Below are 23,797 nucleotides of genomic sequence, written 5' to 3' on the forward strand. Positions count from 1 at the left end.
AGATTTCTTTGGCCATCTTAAAAACAGTTTTTGTGTTTTTTTCATATTTTATATAACTTTTTCCAATAATGCAGATTTTGATTATTGTTCTAAAATTGGACTGGATTTTTGGTCATTATCCAATAAAATGGAATTATGAAATTCCAAATGGCATAAAGACAATATTTTTATGATAGTAATTAAATGGAAAACCACATAGAATTCCATATTGCTCAGGAAGATCTGGATTTAATAAAATGGAGGCACACTGAAGAGGATTTAGATATATCAGTTATTATTTCCCTTATACAGGTAAGAAGTCAAGGCTCAGAAAATTTAGAGACTAATTTTGTCCATGAGAGTAGGGTGACCTTTAAACTCTTAGGAATTTGTTTTCTGGAAGTCAGCAGCCAGCCTTAGGAACATTTCTTAATTCTAAGCCATTTGTACATTTGTTCATTTTTGTTCTTCTATAGTTCCCAAGGTTTTTTTTTACTACATATGCTTCTACTAAGGTTCTTCCCATTGGAAGGTAGAGAGTTCTAGAGTCAGGACTGTGGTTGAATGGATGGCACTTATGTAAGTTATATAAACTTTCTAAGTATGTTTCTAGACTTGGAGGATCAAATGTGTTGGTAAGAATATTAGTATGTATAAAGCACTTTAAACACACATAAGCTATTTTTATTGGAATATACAGGGAGTGTAGGCTCTATCTGAACCATGTTGCTAGCATACAAAAATGTTGAAGAGGATTTTTAAACTAACAAGTAGAAAACCAGTGTATTCACAAGTCCTGAAATTTCCATTGTCTCAGGTAGCCAAGAATCAAGTATGAGAATTTAAAGAATAAAAAGGGGGGAATGATTGAATAATTGACCTGCTGATTAGAGTAATTGATAAATATGGAAAATGATTAACCCTATATTTAAAAAACTATAAAAGGTAGTTTGTCATTTTTTTTCTTTCTCTTTCTTTTTTCATCCTACCTTGATCTTTTGTAAACAATGGTAGGTTGCTTAATGTAGAGAAAAGTCCAATAAATGCCCACTGGGGATCATAGAGAAAGGGTAAAAGGTATTTTATTTATATTACAACCTAAATCACATAAGAATCTAAAACAGCAGAGAGGAATACAGTGGATGTGAAATGGCTGTACCTTTCATTAATTTTATTTTTAACAGAATTGTAGTCATTCAGTTATGTTCCACTGTCAAATAGCATTTTAGCATACCGTTCTTTGGTCCAGAAGTTAAAGTAATGTATTGCATGTAAATTGTGGAACTAAGTCAAAATTATTATTTAATACCTACTGAACACACTTAATATAATATGTAGTGCTATTTACAGGATCATAAAAATGACTTATCTACAGTTCAACAAAATTTCATATGAAACAACACACCCTTCTGCATTATGGATAGACAAAAAAGTAAAACCCCAAACATGTTAAATCTACTTAGATTTTTTTGAAAGCTCATTAATGTACTCTTAAACTAGTGTTGTATAAGAGTTAAAATTCAACATTAAAGAAAGTGCTCTGTTGTAAGTTTTATCCTTGTGAAGTTCATTAAATCTCCTTAATGCATCTGTTATAAGTCCTCTACATCAGGCAGAAATTAGTATAAGGAGTTTTAAATCATGTTCATCCTCTTAAAATGGTTTAAAGTATGCTTATGTACAGTTACTAAGCACAATCAAGTATTTTTATTATAATAAGTAATTTGAAAAATTCCCATTTTAAATCACCTAAAAACATTCTTGCTGAAAACAGAACTTACCATGAGCTTGAAAATGTATGTTTGCTTTTCAAATTCATAGTCCTGTATTCTGATCTAGGTTTTTAATCACATCTATTTCAATAGATCAGAATTACCTTAGCCCTGTCCAAGGTTATGCAGTTTAACAGAGGACAGCATTTTGTACTCAGCAAATTTTACAAGGTGGAATGAAAACACGTTTGTAGATTAATGATGTAGTTTTCTTTATGATTAAATTTTCACATAAAGAGTTGCAGCATCAAGTAGTGGAAATAACACTGGGGCTGGAGATAGAAGAACTGAATCAGAGCTCGTTAAGTGGGTTGAGTAACCTTGGGAAGTCAGTTGTTCTCTATGAGGCTGTTTTTCTCCTCAGTCTAAAGGGAGGATAAAATCCAACTCATAGCATTACTGAGAGGCGACTTTGTGAAATCCCACAGTTCAGTGTCACTTTTCTACTACTCGATAAATATTTTTTTATTTTTATAAGAAATGGAAATTTCGTACTCTAGTAATATATTTTCGGTGCCTTAATTATCACATGACTTTAATGTTTAGCTAGACATATTAAGAGGTCTAATTTGTCATTAAATGACCATATGAATTTAGTTTTGGAAGGACTACTGCATTTATTTGGCAGAATGATCCTGATTTTATTGTTTGACTTGGTGACAAAAAGGGTGCATGGACACTTTATATATATACAGCTAGGTTTAGTACATAAAACTATACAGGTTTATAAAACCTCTAAAATTTAGATGTTTATCGTTTCAGCTAAGAAAAAAAATGTTAACCTGGATTTTCTTTTTCTTTCTAGGAACTCTAAGGCAGTTCAGCAACTCTATTACTGTAAGTATCTGCCTTTGGGGTTGCTTGGGGAATTGGTAGAAATCATATGGAAAAACCTAGCTTGGAAGTGACCTCTAGGTTTCATTTCCCAAGTTGCTGGAGGAGAAAGGTATTTAAGAAGCAGTGTATTTAAGCTCCAGGAGATTAGGGTGTGGGTATGAGCCAAGACATTGTTAGTTGCTGCTTGATGAGGTGACTTATTTGTGGAGTGGGACTGACAACTGTGTTGGAAGCTAGGTGATCTCAGCCGGAGGCACTGTGCTGTAATGGTAGACACATGTGTGGCAAGATTAATGGGAAACCAGGCTTAACAGAGTGTTGAAGTGTTAAAGAGGGAACTTAAAGACCTTGTCCATCTGGATTGACCTTCAGGTTGAAACTAGGTAGAGCCAAGTGCCTACATGCTATTTGCCTTGAAGTGCTCCTCGGTCACATGGAAATAGATTTTTTGTTTGTTTCTGATGTGAATCAACTTTTCAACATGAAATGTTAACACAAACATCTAGCCTAGGGTTTAAAAATGTATTCAGCACAAAAAAGCCTTGAAAATATTTAATGCTTCAAATAATTTTCCCTAGCCTCTGAGATATCTTGCACTAAAAGTGTCTTTTTGTTGAAATATTTTCTAAAATATTAGTTTCCACTTTTACTTTTCTGCTCCCAGGACAACTGTTCCTCTGAACCACAACTGCTCCTTTATTTTATTTTTTTTTTCTGGTTCTGAAATAACCCATCCTACAGCCATAAACAACTTGCCTTGATGGCTAGCCAAGACTCTGTCCTGCCACAAACCTCCTCCTACTTTTTCATTTCTTACCCCAAGGAGCAATAAACATGAATCCTGACCCACCAGTGGAGCTGAGAAGAGAACACTGAGAAGAGATACACTGCAGCTAAACAGGTAGAAATAAAAACAGTGCCTCACTTTGATAATATTAAATGTGCTGGGAAGACAGTCTCTAAGAGAAAGGATAAATAATCTACATAATGAAGAATTAGTTAGCAGTGTTATGTAAATATTGTAGCAGCATCAATGAGGAGGTAAGCAGAAGTATTTTAAGACACTATATTATACAATACACTGTGCACTGTTTCCTGGTGATAAGGTTTTTAAAGCATCTTTATAAGCTCTTCTTCTCTGTTGTGACAGGATTATTTTTGCACCTTTGAAAAGCAACTGAAAAAGGAAGCTTGGAAAAAATCCTGCCTAACAAAGCAGCCATACTCAAATAGCTTAAATTATAAGAAAGAACTGATTTATGATACAAGAATAGATAAGATATAAGAGTAAAACATAAAAAATGATAGCCTCATTTTCTTCAATGCTGTGTATTCTTGTTGTGTAGTGAAATGCTAAAATGGCAAAGGATTAAATTGTTTTTGATTATTATGCCCCTGAATTTTAAATAGTCACTGAAACATATTTTATATAATAACATCCAGAAACAATAACACATATAAGGATAAAGTTAGGTGAATGGAAAATGTGATATACAAATTATCCAAAAGGAAATCATACTAATTTAAAGAAATGTTTTAGCCACTGGCATCAATAAATTGGCTCCCCACTATTTTTCAGAAAAAGTTGGCATACATTTTCTCCTTGCTACATCCCTGAAAACCTCAGTTTTAGAATGATGAAATATTTAAATCTTTTGGAACTATCTAGATTTTAGTTATTTCTTCAGACAGTTTTGACTCCTGATTTGACCATGGTGCACAAATCACTGAAATTCACAAATTCTAAATCTCATTATAGATATCAGTTTAAGAAATGTTAATGTTTCAATTTAGTGAAATGGTAAAAAGGTAGATACCAGAAAAAAACAAAGAAATGGAAATGTTTCAGATAATAAAAGAATTGAATAATTCTTTTGATTGTCTAGCAGTATTAGTATCATTTGTAGGCTCTCCACAGAGAATGTTTAATTGAAGGATGCCTTTCTCCCTATATTCATCCTATTGCCATTAGTTGTTGTATACTCAAGAAAGGCAAACACACTTTAATATTAGTTATATTTCACAATGCAGAGTATTAACCACTATATGATCACCATGAGCTACCAGGGACCTAATATTAGTTATATTTCAATCAAGAGACCACCAGAGCAGGGATATGTCTGGGAATAGAAGCCAGAAGGCCATATATGCTGAAAGAAAGTAGGTAAACATAAATACAATGAAAATCTTTAGGTTGAAATCAGGTTAAAAAGGAGAGTAAATATAGAAAAGCAGGCACGGGCTAGAGGGTAGGAGTTGCATCCAGGTAACAAAAGAAGTTGAACAGGAAGCAGATGAAAACAGAATGCATTTAGCAGTGGCCGTCAGGTGTCCAGAAATGAATCAAACCTCTGGGGGCCTAGGATAGCAAGGTCAAGGTCAGGAACTTACAGAAAAAAATATTCTTCCATATTGGAAAAATCCTGCTTTAGATGTTATTTATGATCCCAGACCTAAGAGATGTTGAATTCAGTTCAGTTTTTGAATAATCAGGATGTGTAAAGTCAGTCGCTCCATGTGCGCTCCTAGTTGTATTCTCTCTTATTTCATTGTGACTAAAAGCACTGTAAAAGACTGTACATGATGAGAAGCATTATCCTTCTAAAATCTCCTATCTTCCCCTAGTACCAAACTCTTTACGAAACTTCGTTACAGTACAAATACATGAGTAGTTAATGCACTGCAGGAAAATCAGGGTGGAAAGACATTGGAGGGTATTTGTGAGCTGTGTTAGTGGTGACGTATTTGGAACTTGAGATGCCACTGAGGAGCCTGAGTTTACACTTTTACTGAGGTTGGATATGGAAATGGTACTGGGAACAAGTTCTGTAAGTTTGTTTTCCTAAGTTATGAATTAGGATTTTGGAGACATTTATGAGGAGCAGTGTTCTTCAGATCTTTGGAAAATCATTGAATTTAAGGTTAATTTTACTTTACAACTTCTCTTGTCATATTCAGTGAGATCTAATTGAACAGAACAGACACTATTGGAAGACTGTTGCATCAACATTTCTATGAAAGAAAAACTCCAGGGAACTCAGTCTGACAATGGCTATTTTAAAGAAGATGAGGGTTTTGTTAATGTGTAAATATTTACTATAGTGTTGAGTTTTGAATTGTCAGACAAAGCAAGGAATGTTAATTAATTTGGGAAACTTCCATACCTCCAAGATATCCGATTGTGGAAAACAAAATTTTATAAACCTGATTATCCATGGAATGGATGGTAATTATTTAATATTTCATTTTGGTTTCATCTCAGAAGTAAAGTAAAACCATTTTGTTTATTTATGTGGGGAACATTTTTAATGCAAATACACTGTTAATACTTTGAAATCTAATCCATAGTCACTTGTCATGTAAACTATCATTCAGAGCTCTACAGACTGATTATAGCCTCAAAGTGAAAAAAAATTTTTTTTAAAAAATCTAAACAGACCAGTGCAAAAAGGAGTTCATCTTGACAAGAGGGTATGTTAATAAAGGACAAATGTTAGCCACATTTTGTTTTCAAGAAAATGCTTTTTTTAAAGACTTTATTTATTTGAGAGAGAGAGTGAGAGAGACAGCACACAAGGGAGCTGGGCAGAGGGAGAGGGAGAAGCAGGCTCACCGCTGAGCAGGGAGCCCGATGTGGGGGCTTGATTCCAGGACTCCAGATCATGACCCAAGCCAAAGGCTGCAGTAAACTGACTGAGCCACCCTGGTGCCCCTCAAGAAAATGCTTTCGGAAGTACTTGGTGTCATCTGATTGGCTAATGTACTGGACATCTTCATTATCAGATTTTAGATTATTTTAAGAAAACTTATTTCTGGATTTCCCAATAAAAATATAATTTTAGTTCTAGGACTTTTGTTCTTAAAACAGTTTTTTAAAAATTAAATGTATTAATAAAAATCAACCAAATTAAATATATTAATAAAACTGTTATCTTCTTAATTTCCCTCCCCACCCCTTTTTCCATTTCTGCCCTCTTTGTTTGGGGGCATTTTCCTTTCTACGCTAAGTGAAATTAATAATTTTGGCCTAGAGATGGGTACATGATGCAAGCAGGGTCAATCAGATTACTTCATTGGAATTTTATGTAGTGGCTCTGGGAAATAAACATTCTCTTCTTCTGATGTGGCTAAAACAGGATTTGTGAGCATGGAATCAACTGCAGGCCATGTCCATGTCTCCCACTACTTGGAAGAATCAAATCCTCAATAGGAAATAAATGAGGGAAAAAAACAAACAGATAAAGCTGGGGAGAGCAAAAGAAATAGTGGGAGACAGAAGTAGAAAGAAGGCATTAAGACTGGGGACACAGGAAGAAGGAAGAGAAGACCTAATCCTAACCTAATCTGGTTTACCCCATTCTTCTCAGGAAACAGTATAAATTTCGCAACTCCTTTTATTTTCCACAGGCTAATTTGAGTTATGGTGGTACCATGGTGTAATGGTGAGCGCTCTGGACTCTGAATCCAGACTAGTTTGAGTTGGGATTCTGTCATTTGAAATTGAAAATGTCCCAACTAATATGCTGTTCAAGTAGATTTTTTTTCCTGGTATGAAGTATGCCTAAGTTTCACTAACTTTCCAAGTTTTTGGCATTTATTTTTAAATATTTTATTTATTTATTTGACACACACAGAGAGAGAGAGAGAGAGAGAGAGAGAGAGCACAAGCAGGGGGAGTGGAAGGCAGAGGGAGAGGCAGACTTCCTGCTGAGCAGGGAGCCTGATGCAGGGCTCCATCCCAGGACCCTGGGATCATGACCTGAGCCAAAGGCAGCCGCTTAACCGACTGAGCCACCTAGGTGCCCCAAGTTTTTGGCATTTAATTTAAAAGCTCTTAAGTGAACTTGGCTTAACTTTAAGATATGTGCTTTTCAGAAATTAATTTAAGCAAATAATGGTGTTGATGATAATTCAGATTTACCTACTTAAGGCATTGTTATGGAATTTTTGGAATTGAACATTAAATAAATTAAATCTAAATACATTAAACCAATGATTTTCATTCAGATACTTTCTGTGGTCTCCTCAATTCATTTAAGGATTTGTTTGTTATAATGTTGAACTTTGCAAGGAATAAATTAAAAGTCAAATATGTTTAGGATGCTAAATATGTTATTTAAAAAACTACCCTAAAAAACCCTAAATTGTCTACCCCATGTTGCAGCTCAATTTTAATTTTAATTATTTAAATGTGCTTCTTTGCTTCTAGCAAATTAAAACATACATATTTGGAATTCAAGTAAATTTTTAAAATTGGATTTTATGTTTAGAGCATGTTAGGTTCACAGCAAAATTAAGCAGAAGTTACAGAGATTTCCCATATATTCTCTGCCTCCACATAGGCCCAGCTTCCCCTACTATCAAAGTCCTGCTCCAGTATGGTACATTTGTTACAACTGAAGAACCTACACTGACATATAACTATCACCCAAAGTTCATAGTTTACAGTAGGGTTCACTCTTGGTGTTACACATTCTGTGGGTTTGGACAAATGTATAATGACATATATTCTCCACTATAGAATGATTCATGTAGTTTTATTGCTCTAAAAATTCTTTGTGCTCCATCTATCTAACCCTACCTCCCCCTAGTCCTTGGCAACTGTTGAGCTCTTTTACTGTCTCTGCAGTTTTGTTTTTTCCAGAATGTGATATAGTTGGCTATATTATACAGTATATTGGCTATGTCATATAAGTACAGTAAAAGGCTATGTCATACAGTATATAGCCTTTTCAGTTGGCTTCTTTCACTTAATAATACACATTTAAGTTTCCTTTATGTCTTTTCATAGGTTGACAGCCCACTTCTTTTTAGTGTTGAATCATATTCCATTGTTTGGATATGCCACAGTTTATCCATTCACCTACTGAAGGGCATCTTGATTGTTTTCCAGGTTTTGACAATTAAGAATAAGGCTGCTATAAAACACTTGTGTGCACATTTATGCATGGACACAAATTTTCGACTCTTTTCAGAACACACCAAAGAGCATAATTGCTGATCATATGGTCGGAGTATGTTGAGTTTTGTAAGAAACTGCTAATTTGTCTTTTAAAGTGGCTATACCATCCTACCAGCAGTAAATGAGAATTCCTGTTACTCTACACCTTGCCAGCACTTGGTGTTGTGTTTTAGATTTTGCCCATTCTAACAGGTGTGTAATACCTCATTGTTACTTTAATTTGCAATTTCCTAATGACATATGATGTTGAGCATTGTTTCATATGCTTATTTTCCATCTGTGTATCTTTTTTGGTGAAGTATCTGTTCAGATCCTTTGCCTATTTTTTAATTGCCTATTTTTAAATTGTAATGTCTCGTTTTAATTTGTAATTTCCTAATGATATTATGTTAAGCTTCTTTTCATTTGCTTATTTACCATCTGTGTATCTTTTTTGGTGAAGTGTCTGTTCACATATTTTGCCTATTTTTTAATTGGGTTGCTCATTTTCTTATTGTTGAATTCAAATACTTCTTAGAAGTAAAATAATTTATTCTTAGAATGTGTTATTTCTTAAAATAGAATATAAAAATGCAGTATATTCTAATCAGGAACATTGTTAGTAGGAATACACACACACACACACACACACACACACACACACACACACACACCCCTTGGGAATATTCTTTTTCTCCTAAGGGTTTTATGTGAATTTGTCCTTTTAAACAATAATCACTCTAATATCAATTACTCATTTAGGTACTTTACTGTTTTCAAGGCAGGTCTACATTAGGGTACCATGAAATTAAATGAGATGACTTGCTTTTATCAGAAGTTATTGACCTCATTTTCTTAAAAATAAAGAAGCAGAAGTTCAAGGTTATATTGTTTACCCAGAATTCCAAAGCTGGTTTGCAGAGATAGGACTTCAACTCAGACCTCTGACTCAAAGTCTCTCTGCTAGAAGAGGTTTAGAGAAGTTAGCTTTTTTTCCCTTTTTCAAGGAGGGAGACTATGTGAGGGATATGTGTTTATGTTAGTGCTATGAACAGGCTTTGTTCACTGAATATGTAATAGCAAATTTGAAGATCAACAAAACATTACTCACTGCTTCCTAAAAACGTGTAATTTTATTTTCCACATGGAGAATGTTTTGTCTTAGTTTTGCACGTGAGACCCATGATTGTACACAACGTTATCTACCCAGGTATGACAATCATTTAACCAGTTGTTAGTTCGTCTGAAAAGTCTGCTCTTTCACAAGTTTCATTTGTAACAATCTTTAAATTTCTGTAGTGGCACATCAATTTGTTTATTGACTTCTAGGCCAGTATCACATCATTCTAATTATTATAACTTCAAAATGCATGTTAAAAATGGCATGAGTCCATATCATATAGAAATATGACATCAATATCCTGTAGAATAAAGAAGTAATTTTCAAATCCTCTGGTATTTGCCTCCATACAGAATAGTGTGTTTCTATGGCTATTTATTTTTTACAAAATTTTAGGTAAATTTTGGTTGGCTTCCTGCTGTGAATTGATTGCACTACTTAAGCAAAAGAACAGTCCTATCATTTCAATATTTATTTTGCTTAATATGTTATTCTGTGAATTCTGAACATAGTTTTGAAAAAAAACTGGTAAAAGTGTTCAGATTTTATAAAATAAAATTTATCAGTGAAAATTAAACACTTTAAATAGAGAAAATTTATAACTATTATAGAATGCATCTCTGTTCACTATGTTTCTATGACTTTGATTTTAACTCTCTCTTCTCCTCCCTTCCAGTGATGTCCTCAGAGTTAATTTGGATGTGGCTAGAATTTTGGGGAGAATCTCAGGAGCTTCAGCAATGTTGAGTTGTCCTGAATAGAACTCTTCAGGTCTTCAGCTCAAGGATAACTCTCTGCTTTATCTAGTAGCTCTAACTAGCAGCAGTTTTGATTTCTATTTCAAATAGCCCAGGAAGGTTGGTGTTCTTGGTCTAAAAACTTTCATTCTCCGTGGGGAGATTACTTTAGTTCTCTTCAGAGGGCTTCACCCAGTATGTTCATGTATAGCCTTTTTAGTAAAGGAAGGAGTCAGGGGAGTTGCCAGAGCTGAGTGGTCAAAAAGGACTGGCGTGGCTAAGACAGTGTTAGGAATGGTGGATGGGAAGTCAGAGAAGAGGGCAAGAGGAAGTACTGCTGAGAAAGCTGAGAGGCATGAATAAAGCCACTGATCAATGTATGAAATATTGTATCTTGGTGCTTGACAATTGCACAGAGTATGGAAATCCAAAAATGGATTTTGTTACTACTATGAAGATGAAGAATTAGTTTGCTTATAAATTTTTCTTCTACCAAATATGTACTTTTCCCCCCTCATTCTCAATTTAGAAGTTTTATAGAGTCAACACTCAGAATTTACATCATTATGACCATAAATATTATTCATGGCTAAGCCACATTGTGTTCTATACATTTATTTTCTTGTACAACTTTTTGTCCCCTAGGGTTAATGTTTTCTATTGCTGTTTCTTATTTCTATCTATGTTTTCTATTGCTTCTTCAAGGGCAGCAAGAGGCAGAGCCAGTCTGCTAGCAACACAGTCTTATAAAGTATAATGTAATGACAGGAGTAATATCCCAACATCTTTTGAGGAGAAGCAGGTTACAGGTCCTACCAAAACCCAGGGGGAGGAAATTAATACACAAAGGTATAAATACCAGAAGGCAGGGATGGGGACCATCTTAAAGTCTGCTACATAATGATCTCTTTGTTTTACTCTTTTCCTAGCACATATTTAGTCCCATACTAGCCAACAGAGTAAAGAACACTTCTACCCTTTTCAATACATTAGTCCTACTACCCCTTTTTGAGCCTTCTGACTTCTTGCTCCAATTTGGACTGTTGCTTCGGGGTCTGCTGCACAACTGTTATCCTAGGATTTTCATTTACCATCATATATGGGATTCCCTTTGCATAATTCCTGTTTTGGATTGTCTTTTTCCTGGACCCTACGCCTTTTTCTATCTGTTTATCTACTGTATCTTAGAAATCTTCTTTGGGGGAAATTATGCTAGGAATTTTGACATTAACTCTATCTCTGTCTCTACCTACTTCTATCCATCTCTCTCTTGGTGTTGTATTCCCTAAAGCTTTGGAGAGTTTTTTGCTTCTGAGATAGTGGAAATACAAATTTTGTACAGCAAAATGTACTGCGCTGCATAGAAAAGGCAAAAACAAACAAAAGGGTAGGTGCATAAACATAGCTATTTTTACATCTTGCATGACTAAACATGACAATTTTGACTTTCCATTTGTTGTGATATTTTGGCTAGGTAACAATTATGGGTTGGAAATAATTTTGCCTTAGAATTTTGAAGGCATTGCTCTAGTGTTTTCAATTATCCATATTACCACTGCCGAGCATGATTTTATTCTGAAGTCTGAGTCCTTGTATGGGACCTTGTTATATCTATAAGCTTTTAGTATTTTCTATTTTTTTATTTTGAAAATTTTACAACATTGTGCTTTGTGCATCTTTTTTCACTGTTTATTTTTTAACCCAGAAACTTAGTTTTTTTTCAGTTCTAAATCATTTTCTTGTATTGTTTCTTTAAAAATTCTTTTCATTTTTTAAAATCTGTTTTCTCTTTGTGGAACTCCTATGACAGGGAGATTAGATCTCCTGAATTGATCTTCTGATTGTCTTATAATTTTTTTCTTATTTTCCATTTCTTTGTCTTTTTATTTAATTATCCAGGAGATTAGCTTGACTTTATCTTCCAGCATTTCTATTAAATTTTAAAAATTTCTGCTATGATAGTGGTAATTTCTAGCAGCTTTTTTTGTTGACCTCCTGTTTTTTCTCATATCCTCCTAATATTATTTTCTTGATTCAGTGTTTTTATGATCTCTCTGACGTCATTAATTGCTTATATTTTTTAAGTTTATTTCTTCCTTAAATTTCCTTTTGCCTTTTTTTTGTTTTAGTTTGTTTTTCATATTTTAGGCTTTCTTTGAATATCTAGTGATCCTAAGCTGATAACTTTAGGAGTGAGGCACCAAATAGCTGTTTGAAAATTGTGTGTATGGCTGAGACTTATTAGGAAGCTGCAGTGTAGGGTTATTGGGTGAGAACTAGACTCTGTCATTGGGAATCTATAGCATCTATATGTCTTTTCTGTGGGTTCATTATTTTTTAGAGCTAAAGCCTCCCTTTTCCTTTCTGGGTGTTTGGCTGTCTGTCAGCAGATTAGGACCACAAGGTCTCTTTGTTCAGAATGCAGGATGTCATTAATTCCTTTGCTTTGAGTATCACCATATATTGGCCTATAATTTTGCCTGATGTCCCTAGGTCTATAGATCTGTTGTTCAAACTCTCTATAAGTTAACTTGATCTATTATTCCTCTTAGGTAAGGGAGAAACAATTTCAGAAAGAAGGAGGGGAGCCAGTTTTGAAATTTTGAAGCAAATTATCTACCAGACCTTTTGCTTTCAGCCTCATCTTTCATTCTGGCTTTCAGAGATAATCTGGTGTTTTATAATCATGAGCTCCCCCAGGATTTTATTACCAAAATAAGATTTTCTATCAAGATGAGAATCAAGTTGATTCTCATTGGTATCATCCTTCTGCAGACAGTTTTCACCTTTTTTCCATCTATAAATGTGTCATAGCTTTTATTATTGGTTAATAAATCAAGGGTCTCTACTCCTCACCACAGACTCCCTTGAAAATTAAATTAAAAAGGCAGAGTAGATTATATCATACTCTAGTCACCTGTCCCATCTGAATTCCTCAGAATATACTTGGATTAATTTTAGGGTTTAGACAAGTGAGTACTGCTGACCATCCAGATTTAACATTATATTTATTGGCCAAAAATAATTTTTAATGTAATTTCTAGATGTTTTTCTTAAGAATTCTTAAACAATTCTTAGATTTATGGTACTAGATTCTCTTTGAGCATAGACTTTTACCATAATGTGCCATCATATTGTAAACTGTTATTTTATTTTTAATTTTAATTGCTTAAAATGAACTGCCTGGTTACTTAATATTTAAGTTTCCCCAGAAAAAGACCTTAGAGACTTAGTTGTTTTTCACTCAGTGGAGTAAGAGAAAGGATTAACCAAATAATCCAGTATCTGTGACATATAGTGTAGGGTCTACAAATATTGATCAACTTGAATTGATAGTTATAGGCTTCCATAAACTCAGGAAACAGCATTTCTCATCTATTTCACCTGCAGTAATTCTTTCCAAAAATAATTTTCTATAGCACAGAGCAGCTTCCTCAGAGGATCCAGCTGAGGTTGGTTGCTTCCTGTCTAGTTAAAGTCTTGGGCATGCTCTCTTCAGAGCAGCCTCATTAATCTTTAATTCTTATGATAGTGACATTGAGCTTTGAAGACACAGTATTCATTCCATTGTTACTTTAGCTCACATGTCTAAGATTTTGTTCAATGTAGGTATATATAAATTTTAAACCACTCTCTTAAGGCTTATCTTGCTTAGATGATTTTATAGCTAATCTACACAGTCTGTAATTTTAAAAACCTATAATATTCTTTGAATAATCATTAAATCATTAATAATCAGTACTCTTCTGTTCTTACTATTATTAATAATTGCCAGGGACGCCTGGGTTAAGCATCTGCCTTGGGCTCAGGTCATGATCCCAGGGTCCTGGGATAGTGTCCTGAATTGGTCTCCTTGCTCAGCAGGGAGCCTGTTGCTCCCTTTGCCTGCTGCTCCCCCTGCTTGTGCACTCTCTCTCTCTGACAAATAAATAAAATCTTTAAAAAAATAAAAAAAATAATTGCCAGACCAATTTAAATATAAAGTTTTGTATCATGTATAGCTTTTAATTTGTCTTTATTTGCTAATATCCAAGTAAAGACACAAAATAACCAGTTTGGATCCTGGAATAGTTAGGGAGTCAATAAAATTTAAGATTTCAACTGATCTTGCAGAGATAAATAAGGTTAAATCACACACAGCCAATATAACACAAGTGATGTTCAAAAGAGCTAGGATGGACATTGCTAGTTGCCTATCCGCTAACTATTCTCCCATTGTTTAATGACAGAATCAATAAAATTAAATACTTATCTTTTCAATTGGGATAATATGACATAATTCTGACCAAAGAGATACATTCAGAAGTTGCTATGTATGGGAGAAGAGGCTTCTGAGGAAGTGCTTTATTTTAAAAGGGTTAGGACTCCTTCTTCTTTGACTCTTTTTGTCTTTTGCCCTTTATTATTCCATTTTTCTTTTTCCCTAGAACACACATACACTTGGTGGTGGAATAGCCACACTTTGATTTGAGAAAAGACCCTAGAACCATGAACGGTTAAAAAATATCTGCACTGTGCTTTAAAACACCTCTCAAAATGCATTACAGAGTGGCAGACATACCCCTTAACTTAAAAAAGCACTTTTTTCTTGTAGTAAGCAGTTACCACTTTTAAGAACATTTTTATTATGTGTGTTTTTAAACACTTCCCTAAATGCATTTACAGAAGAACTATAATATCAATTCCCTGAAATAACACACTTCTCAAAGTATTCTTCATGTACAACTCTTATAAATAGCTTTATTCCATGTGTTTTTAAATACTACTCTAAATTCATTAGAGAATGGCAAACACATCCCTTAACGTAAAAAAACAAAAACAAAAACAAAAAACTAACACACTTTTCTCATGGTAGAAGGTGGGAATTCTTTTAAAAACATCATTATTACAGATCATGAACATTTTCTTGAGCAGCTAAATCAATCCTGGATTACCTTTTTATGTACCTTAATTACATGAGAAAAATCATCCCGTATTTTGGTAAGTCATCCTAGTCAGATTTTCATTGAATCCTGCTGACTATGATTCCTGAGTTATCCTCCATAGTCTCTGAGCAGACTACTTTGCATGTTGCTTGCATTCTATACTGTTGAGTGACAAAGACTTCTGTGCCAAACTAGGTTTCAGTGAAAACTCTTAGTTTTCACTAATATCTGTCTCTCTTGAAAAAACAGTGGTTTTGATCCCTTTTATCTTATGAAAACTTGGTATTAGTTGAGAATCCTATTTGGCTACAAGAAAAAAGTGAATTTCCTGCCATAATGCATTCTGTTCTCTGTAGTGTGTGGAAAATCAGAGCTGTAGATGGACAGTTCTTCTTACATTGAGAAAAATCATAGGGGGTATGTATGTTAGAGGACATACATGTCTCACCACTCGCCAAATTAGGGCAATCATCCAGTCATCACTCTTCCAGTCCTTGGCATTCTCTTCTAGTGGTAGGCCTCAAGTACATCCATTTCTATATGATTAAATTGATGTTTAAAAACCAGCTAATTATGCATGAATATAAGGTATATGACAATTTAATATTTTTACCAGTTTCCATGAGTTGTCCTACCTTTTTTAGGTACACTTGAAAAGCCTAACAGACTTTAATGATGATATTTAAGAGTAAGAAATACATTGATAATAAGCCAGTTATACCAAACTTAGAAGTGTGAATGCATTTCAGGAAATGGCAGCACTAAATGAATCCATGCTGTCACAGTTAACTTGGTATGGTCTATATGGAATTGCATCCACAATATCATTTATTCAGATTAATCAAGATGCAATTACTGGTGTATTGGTTGATGACTTTATGTTTCTATATTTTTTAGAATTGTTCTATTGGTGGATTTTGCTAGTATTTTTTGGAATTGTTCTATTGGTGGATTTTGCTAGCACTAATGTATTACGTACCTCAATGGGAGAACACACTTGATAGGTTTATAGTCAAACTGGCATTTTTTATTTTATTTTATTTTATTTTATTTTATTTTATTTTATTTTATTTTATTATTTTTATTTATTTCTAGAGAGTGTGTGTGTGTGTGTGGATGGGAGGGGCAGAGGGAGAGAGAATCTCAAGCAGGCTCCTCACTCAGTGTGGAGCCTGAGATGGGGCTCAATCTCATGACCCTGACTGAGATCATGATCTGAGCCAAAATCAAGAGTCAGGCACTTGGGGCTCCTGGGTGGTTCAGTCGGTAAAGCGTTTGACTCAATTTCAGCTCAAGTCATGATCTCTGGGTGGTGAGATGGAGCCCCACAACAGGCTCTGCACTTAGCATAGAGGAGCCTGCTTGAGATTCTCTCTATTCCTCTGCCTCTGCATTTCCCACCCTCCCCCTTGCACTCTCTCTCTCTCTCTCTCTTAAGAAAAAAGAGTTGGATGCTTAACTGACTGAGACACCCAGGTGCCCCAAAATGGCATTTTAATACAACCTATGCTGTAACTTATGATTGCTTATTCTTTGCAAAATAATCAATGCATCTTCAGATAATAGAATGTAATAGCACTAAAAAAGACCTTTGTGAAGTAAACAAAAGAGATTAGAAAGTGCAGTAAAGGGGTAAGCATTTATTTGCATGAGAGTAAATTCTGCCATACTGGCTGATCAGTACTATGAAGAATCATAACTGTATAGCTATACTAAATAAAGTTTTGCTGTAGTCATTCAAATTCACTTAATATTTTAAAAAGCATTTTCTCATCCCTTTTGCTAAGACCCTTTAAAAATTCTAAATTTGTACCCTTGAATTTAATTTATGATCAGTGTACCTGACTGTATTTTCACTCATTAATTTTACCTTTAAAAACAGACTTGATTCCTCTTCTAGCCAAATAACTAGTGGCAAGATTACTCTCCTGCTGTAAATAGCTACAACACTGGATGAAATCCATGATGCACCATTTTTGGGGATTAGACTACAGGCAGTACCAATCTTTGAAAAAAGGGAAACCTGCAAGGTGCACTCCAGGTTCACTGTGTCTTTCTACCTGAAGCACTTTCACTATTAAGGAGCGGAGATGGATCCTGAGCAGAGCCCGTGTCAGGTAGACATCAGAGTTGAGACTGCTCAAGTGGCTGGAGTTTGTTAGAGGAAGGGCTCTATGGAGGGGAGCTCCAGAAGTCAGCATGAGGGTCTCTATGAGGATATTGCTGCCCCTGTGCAGGGCAGGACTATGTTGCCTAGCTGAGAACATCTGCTGCAGGACTGATAGGTGAAGGGAGATACCAGAGGTCACAGCAGTGCCAGGGATTGTTGTCTACACAACCAGGTAGAGTGGAGAGGGACCTTGGGAAACACCTCATCCATTTAGCTGATACTCCAGAAAGGCCATATTTTAGGAATAACCACTAGATAATAAAGTAAGGACCACATTCCAGGACTAAGGATAAAGCCCAAACAGACCCTCTTTAACAAACAAAGAACAAACCCTTTATGATCAAGAAGACCTGCGAGTAGTTTAAATGCCAGCCAGATCAGGACAGGATCTGGACCAGGACCTTTAAAGAAAGGTAGTATAATGCAAATGATTCAGTCCAAACTCATGAGTGAGGAAAGTAGCTATGGGAGGAGGGGTCAGGGCTTGAACAAAGAAGTGGCCTTGTGTGAAATACCTGTCCAGAGGAAGAAGGTGATTGAAGGGTGTGACACAACGGGGGTTGGAACCCTCATGAGGAAGGTGACTGATTTGGAAGTGGCCCACATCAGCCATCCTGGACTGATGGAGATTTAAGATCCTATCACACAGTTGATGAAACTTGAATGGAGCTTCTAGGTGAAAGACATATGGCAGGTCTTGTAGCTTTTTGTACAGTTAATTGTTTTCTAATGAAAAAAACTATTATTGAAACAATATGAAACCACAACTGTTTGGATAATGTTAGCTCTGATGCAATGCAATGGGATAAATTATTCCAGCTCTCATGTTTTCTTCCCCCCATGCCATCGTGTTATAAAATAGCTGTGCACCTTTGTTCTGGGTGAGCATGAATTTTAATATTTAGGTCTTGGAAATATGTCAGTGTTGTGTAGGTGTGAGAACCTGACAAATAAACACAGATATAAATATTTGTTCTAAATAATGGGTTACTAAATCCAATAATTTATTCAGGTCTAGAACTTGGAAGCCAATAAACTTGCAATCAAAATGAAGGCACATTTAATGACCAACAATATGAGAAATGCACATGTATTCAAATCCATAGTAGATTGATACCCAGGCGCTTATCCATGTACTGTAAACAAAGCTGGCAAATACCAGGGAGGTTTTTCTTAGAGGTTTCTAAGCCCTTGGGAGGTGTTCCAAAACTTGACTCAAGTCACTGGCAGGAAGTACCAGCTCTTGAAAACTACTTGCTGCTGCTCCAAGGGCCATTTTAGGTTATTGGGACTTATCCAGAATAATCTCCTGAAGTGACCTATGAGTTACATGGGCCCTATTGTGCCTTTTCTGAGCATTTGTGCAGCTTTCTGCTTTACAAAAAATCTTGTGCCACTTGACAATGTGGAGGCAATGATGATGGCTGTGGTGGTGTGTGTATGTATGTGGGCAGGGACTTTGTAGGATGTGGGGAGCAGTGTAATTTGATTAGAATCACTGAGGAATGATTTGCCTTTACTGGAACTTAGCAGATAGAAATTGGGTATCAAGTCTTTCCTTGTTGACTTCTTCATCTCTTTATGTCCTGAAACCCTAGGGTACTGTTCAAAAAATCATATGAAGACTGCCACTAATACTGTTTAAGGGGCAAAGTAACTGAAAAATTTCTGGGGAAGCAACACATTTTGGTGATAATATGTAGAAGACAGAAGATAGAAGAAAAGATAGAAGAAAGAAGATAAGCAAAAGAAGAAAATAGGATCAATAAATGGTACTAAAATTTTTAGTTTCAATACTTCGGAACATGTATATTATTTTCATTTTAAATCCAAAATTTATATCATGACTTCTTAAAATAATTATAATTTTTATTCGGTATACTCTATGTAATTCATACCTATCATGAAGGCAATACTTATGTTTGTGAAGGGATAACTCTATAATTTGTAAGTAAACAATGACACCCTAGTTACCCTGGTGGGCTTCAAGTCATCTTCTGATTATTTTTCTTTATTTTAACTTCAGGGGCAATAAATTGTGTTGCTCATTATCACTGGTTCATGATACATTTACATTATCATTTTTTGCCTTCATCTAAAAAAAGTTGTTTTTGAATAAAGGGTATGGCTACACTATCCTACTTGTTCTCTAAATCACCTCAGTTTATGCCCAGGATTCTCTGAGTCCTGTCTTCCTTTATGCTAAATCAAGATGTATGGTACTATATACATAATCCTAATAGTCCAGACCAAACAGCATGTGACTATAAGGAAAGATAGCACTTTTCTTTTTATACCCAAAGTGTAATGGGATGCATCCCCATTGTATTGACTGCTTGCTAATAGCAACCTCAAAATGTCTCCCATTTATTTCTGAGTTTCCTTTAGGAGCAGTATCTCATGGGCCCTAAATTGCTATCAGAAGAATTTATCATGACACAGTGTCCTTATTCTCTGCTTCTTCTACTTCAGTTCTCACTTTTCAGTTCTGTTTTCTACAGAGCTACTTGCAGAGATTTCATTGTTACCAATATCCAGCATAAGAGCACCAGGGCACAGGTATAAAGCCAAAGTTACTGTTTCAGTTGATTCCAAACTTCTAATCCTCAAGACACCTGAGCAATTCAGTTCCATGTGAAGTATGGTGTGATGGTTAATTTTATGTGCCAACCTGACCCGGCCATGAGATGCTCAGATATCTTGTTAAACATTATTTCTGTGTATATCTGTGAGGGTGTTTCTAGAAGATATTACCATTTGAATTGGTGGACTTAGAATAAAGCAGATTGCCTTCCCTAATGTGAGTGGATATCATCAAATTCACTGAAGGTGTGGATAGAAAAAAATGGCAGAGGAAGGTTGAATTTACTACTTGAGTATCTGACTATTTGAGCCAGAACATTGCTCTTTTCCTGTGCTTGGTGCTTTTGATTTTCAGGCCTTCAGACTCAGACTGGAATCTACACCATTGGCTCCCTGGCTCTGGGCCTTTGAACTACACCACCAGTTTTCCTGGCTTGCCAGTCAGATGGTAGAATGGGACTTCTCTCCCTCTGTAACCCTATGAATCAATTCCTTATAATAAATTTCATCATATGGGCGCCTGGGTGGCTCAGATGGTTAAGCGTCTGCCTTCGGCTCAGGTCATGATCCCAGGGTCCTGGGATCGAGTCCCACATTGGGCTCCCTGCTCCTTGGGAGCCTGCTTCTCGCTCTGCTTCTCTCTCTCTCTCTCTCTCTCCTCCTCTGTCTCTCATGAATAAATAAATAAAATCTTTAAAAAAAATAAATTTCATCATATATATGTATATATATATGTAGGTATATAAAATTTTATTTTATTTTATATATAGTTAAATACATATATTTACATATATTTAATGATATAAACATATTTAAGTATATATATTTTTAATATTCTCTATTTCTCTTTTTTTCTGGAGAACCTTGGCTAATACATATGGGAACTGGTTTCTTTCCCTACTCTGTGCTCCACTCTGATACCTGGGTCCAAAGCAGTTTTACTGTGCCCAGCACCTAAAGGTATTGTCAGATTCTACCTCAATCTCTCTGTCCTTAGAAGTTCCAAGGTAATCCCAGAGAGTAGATTGGGGGTAAATTCCATGTCATCCCCTCCCTGTCCTCCTCTGTTCTAACACCCTGACTCCAGTCAAAGTTTCTGCATCCTTTTCCAATCACAAAATAAAAAAAAAATATTCTATGCTTGTTAATGCATATAAATGAATACCAGTACCTAAGAGCACAGGGAGTCTATTAGTGTAGCTTCTACCTTCTAGCTATTCAACTAGCTATTCAGTTTCAGCTCAACTAGCTAAAAAATGCTGTTACAATTTTTTTTCAAAGTCTGATTTAGCAATTCACAACCTAAAGCAAAGTTTAATATGTAGAGCAAGATAAAAGAACTCTAATTTGTCATTTTTAGGGAAAATGTAATGCCCTGACAATACATCCAGAAGAACATAGGGTTCCTGTATCTCTGTGCAGGATTATACCTCAACAGGAGTTATGAGAGTAAAGTAAATAATGAGTACAGTTAGTTTCTGGACAGTATTGAGAGCACATGTGTAACTTAGAGCAAGGTTGTAAGGATTTATTCCCCTGAGCAGAGAGCATGGGCCTGCCTTGGATTACTTTTGAGGCTTGCTGGCCATGCTAATAGCTTCTGCAATGAGAAAAACCCAATTGGTGCAGATATCATTTTCTTGAGATTAGAAGGAAACACCTTGACACATAATGGTAGACATCATATATAGTGTGGGCAATGGCAAAATGCCTTGGATAGGCATAAGCAACACTGTCATACCATTATCACTGATCACTTCAGGAGTCTGAGCCAGAGAGAGAAAAATGGCCAATACTACCTGGGGGTTGAGAAGAGCTTTTCAATGAACACAGTGCTGTCTCTTTTCTGATGATTCTTTGACACCAGCAAGAGGTTTTTGGCTTTACATAGTTTTCTGTAGGTAAGATTTTACTTATGACATTGCTAAGAACAAGAAGCCACATAAAGTTGGAGACACCTGGTCTTCTTGAAATTTTTCAGTGCGTTTGTGGTTGAAGCCACAGAAGAAAATGGAAACAGGGTCTTTAACAAATCACATCATACACATCATACTTGCTGACATTTTTAATACCCTGAAGTAGAAGGAATTTACAACTGTGTCATTTTCCTTTCAGTATAAAACTAGATGACACTACTATTATTTTTCTGTGCAACCAAACCTGGTTTTTTGATTTATGTACACACTAAAACTATCAAAAAGAATGTTCTAATTTTTGAGTTACTTTTATAAATGTCAATGGCCATAGATACTTTCAAAATGGTGAGAATTTTCTTCAGCGAGAAAGCCTTTGGCTAGGGGCAAAAAACATCTTAGCTTATTGTACCTCAGTGAGGCATCAACAGTCTTGGCTACCATCTAGATTTCCTACTTGGAAGAAGTCACATCATTTTGACTTTTCATTGCTTTTGACATGAGGGTACATTTGTATCAAAGTCCTGGTCAGCAGTCTTGAAAAGAATTTTGTTTATTGTTCTGAATGACACCGGTTTCTTCAAAGTCAGATTATTTATTTATTTTTTTCCAAAGCCAGATTTTTAAATCATTGTCTTTTCAAGAAATTCTGTCACAAATTCAAGCATAAAGTTTTTGAGTACAAAAAGGTTTGCTGCCTTTTTAAGTGTTTGACTTAACTTTAAATAGAAGTTTTATTTATTTTGAGAGAACAAGAAAGCCCAAGTCACAAAAAAAGTTGACAGGGAAAAATGTATTTGTGGATTGGTCACTGGTAGATGATTTGGACCAATAAAAAAAGGCAGATCTTCTGATTTAAGGCTGTTACGTTGCCTGTGAATGACGTTGAAAAGAAGAATGGTGTTGGCCAGGTTTTCATACTGCGAGAGGTAGACAGAGTTGACAAATATAGTTTACAAACTTTCTAATTCCAGGCATAGTGCTTATAGAGCCTGGAGTTGAGACTGACATTCTTGTCATTTTATCCATTGGAAGAAATCTTTGAATATATCAAAGTACTGAAAAACTTCTTTGAAAGTTACTTCTGCTTCGGATGACCTTAACATCAAAATATGGATTTATTTTATTTTCTCGCTGAAATAGAAAGGATCAGTGATGCAGTACTTGCCAAAAGTGACCTTATTGACTGGAGGAAATGATGTGATTAGAATTTCTTCAAAGGGTCTTAGAGAGTGTTTTGTTTCTTCACACAATCCTATCCTTAACTGGCAGAGAGAATAATGGTTATTCTAATTCTGGATAATATGGCAGTGCCGTCTCATATAGCGAGCTAGGTTTTCTTCACTTCCTCCTGCTCCCAAACTACAACAAAGTCATAAATCTGTTGAATGTCCAAGATATTGCTGTGTTAAAATGAACTAAAACTTTTAAATCAGGTTTCTTACTGAAATTTGCTGTTGAGCCAGATTAGATTAGTGTTCTTTTTATTTCCATGATGCAATTCATTTGTCTTTTATTTGAGAAAGTGACTTAATTTTTTCCTGAAAAATTAGATGGAGAAAGAATTAATTATTCATAAATTTAAAAAATTCTGCTTATGTGAGTAAAACCAGTTCGAATAAAATAAAATAAAATTTATGCAAAAGTTATGTATATGTTCTCATGTTCTGAGGAAGGGACTCTGAAGAAGGGACTCTGGCTTGCATAAATGTTGCAAAGGAATTTAGTTATCCTCAGAAAATGAAAAACTACTACACCCCCAGAACGAAAAACTGCTCAACTAAATGATCTCTAAGAAGTTTTTAGCTTTGATATTGTGT

The 23,797-nt window shown here is 35.2% G+C and overlaps 1 long non-coding RNA gene across 4 annotated transcripts in view; it reads left to right on the forward strand.

Annotated features, from left to right (window-relative positions):
• The window catches only part of LOC112821801 (uncharacterized), a 353,780-nt gene that overhangs the window by 59,199 nt on the left and 270,784 nt on the right, over positions 1-23,797 (forward strand). For all 4 annotated transcript variants that reach the window (XR_012378853.1, XR_012378854.1, XR_003207553.2 and 1 more), the window contains exons 3-5: positions 2,557-2,588; positions 3,412-3,489; positions 19,080-19,253. This is a non-coding gene — a long non-coding RNA (uncharacterized lncRNA). The remainder of the gene's footprint in view (positions 1-2,556; positions 2,589-3,411; positions 3,490-19,079; positions 19,254-23,797) is intronic.

This window comes from Callorhinus ursinus, unplaced genomic scaffold (genome assembly GCF_003265705.2).
Source record: "Callorhinus ursinus isolate GAN/ISIS: 27379988/994484 unplaced genomic scaffold, GSC_fseal_2.0 scaffold8, whole genome shotgun sequence".
NCBI lineage: Eukaryota > Metazoa > Chordata > Mammalia > Carnivora > Otariidae > Callorhinus > Callorhinus ursinus.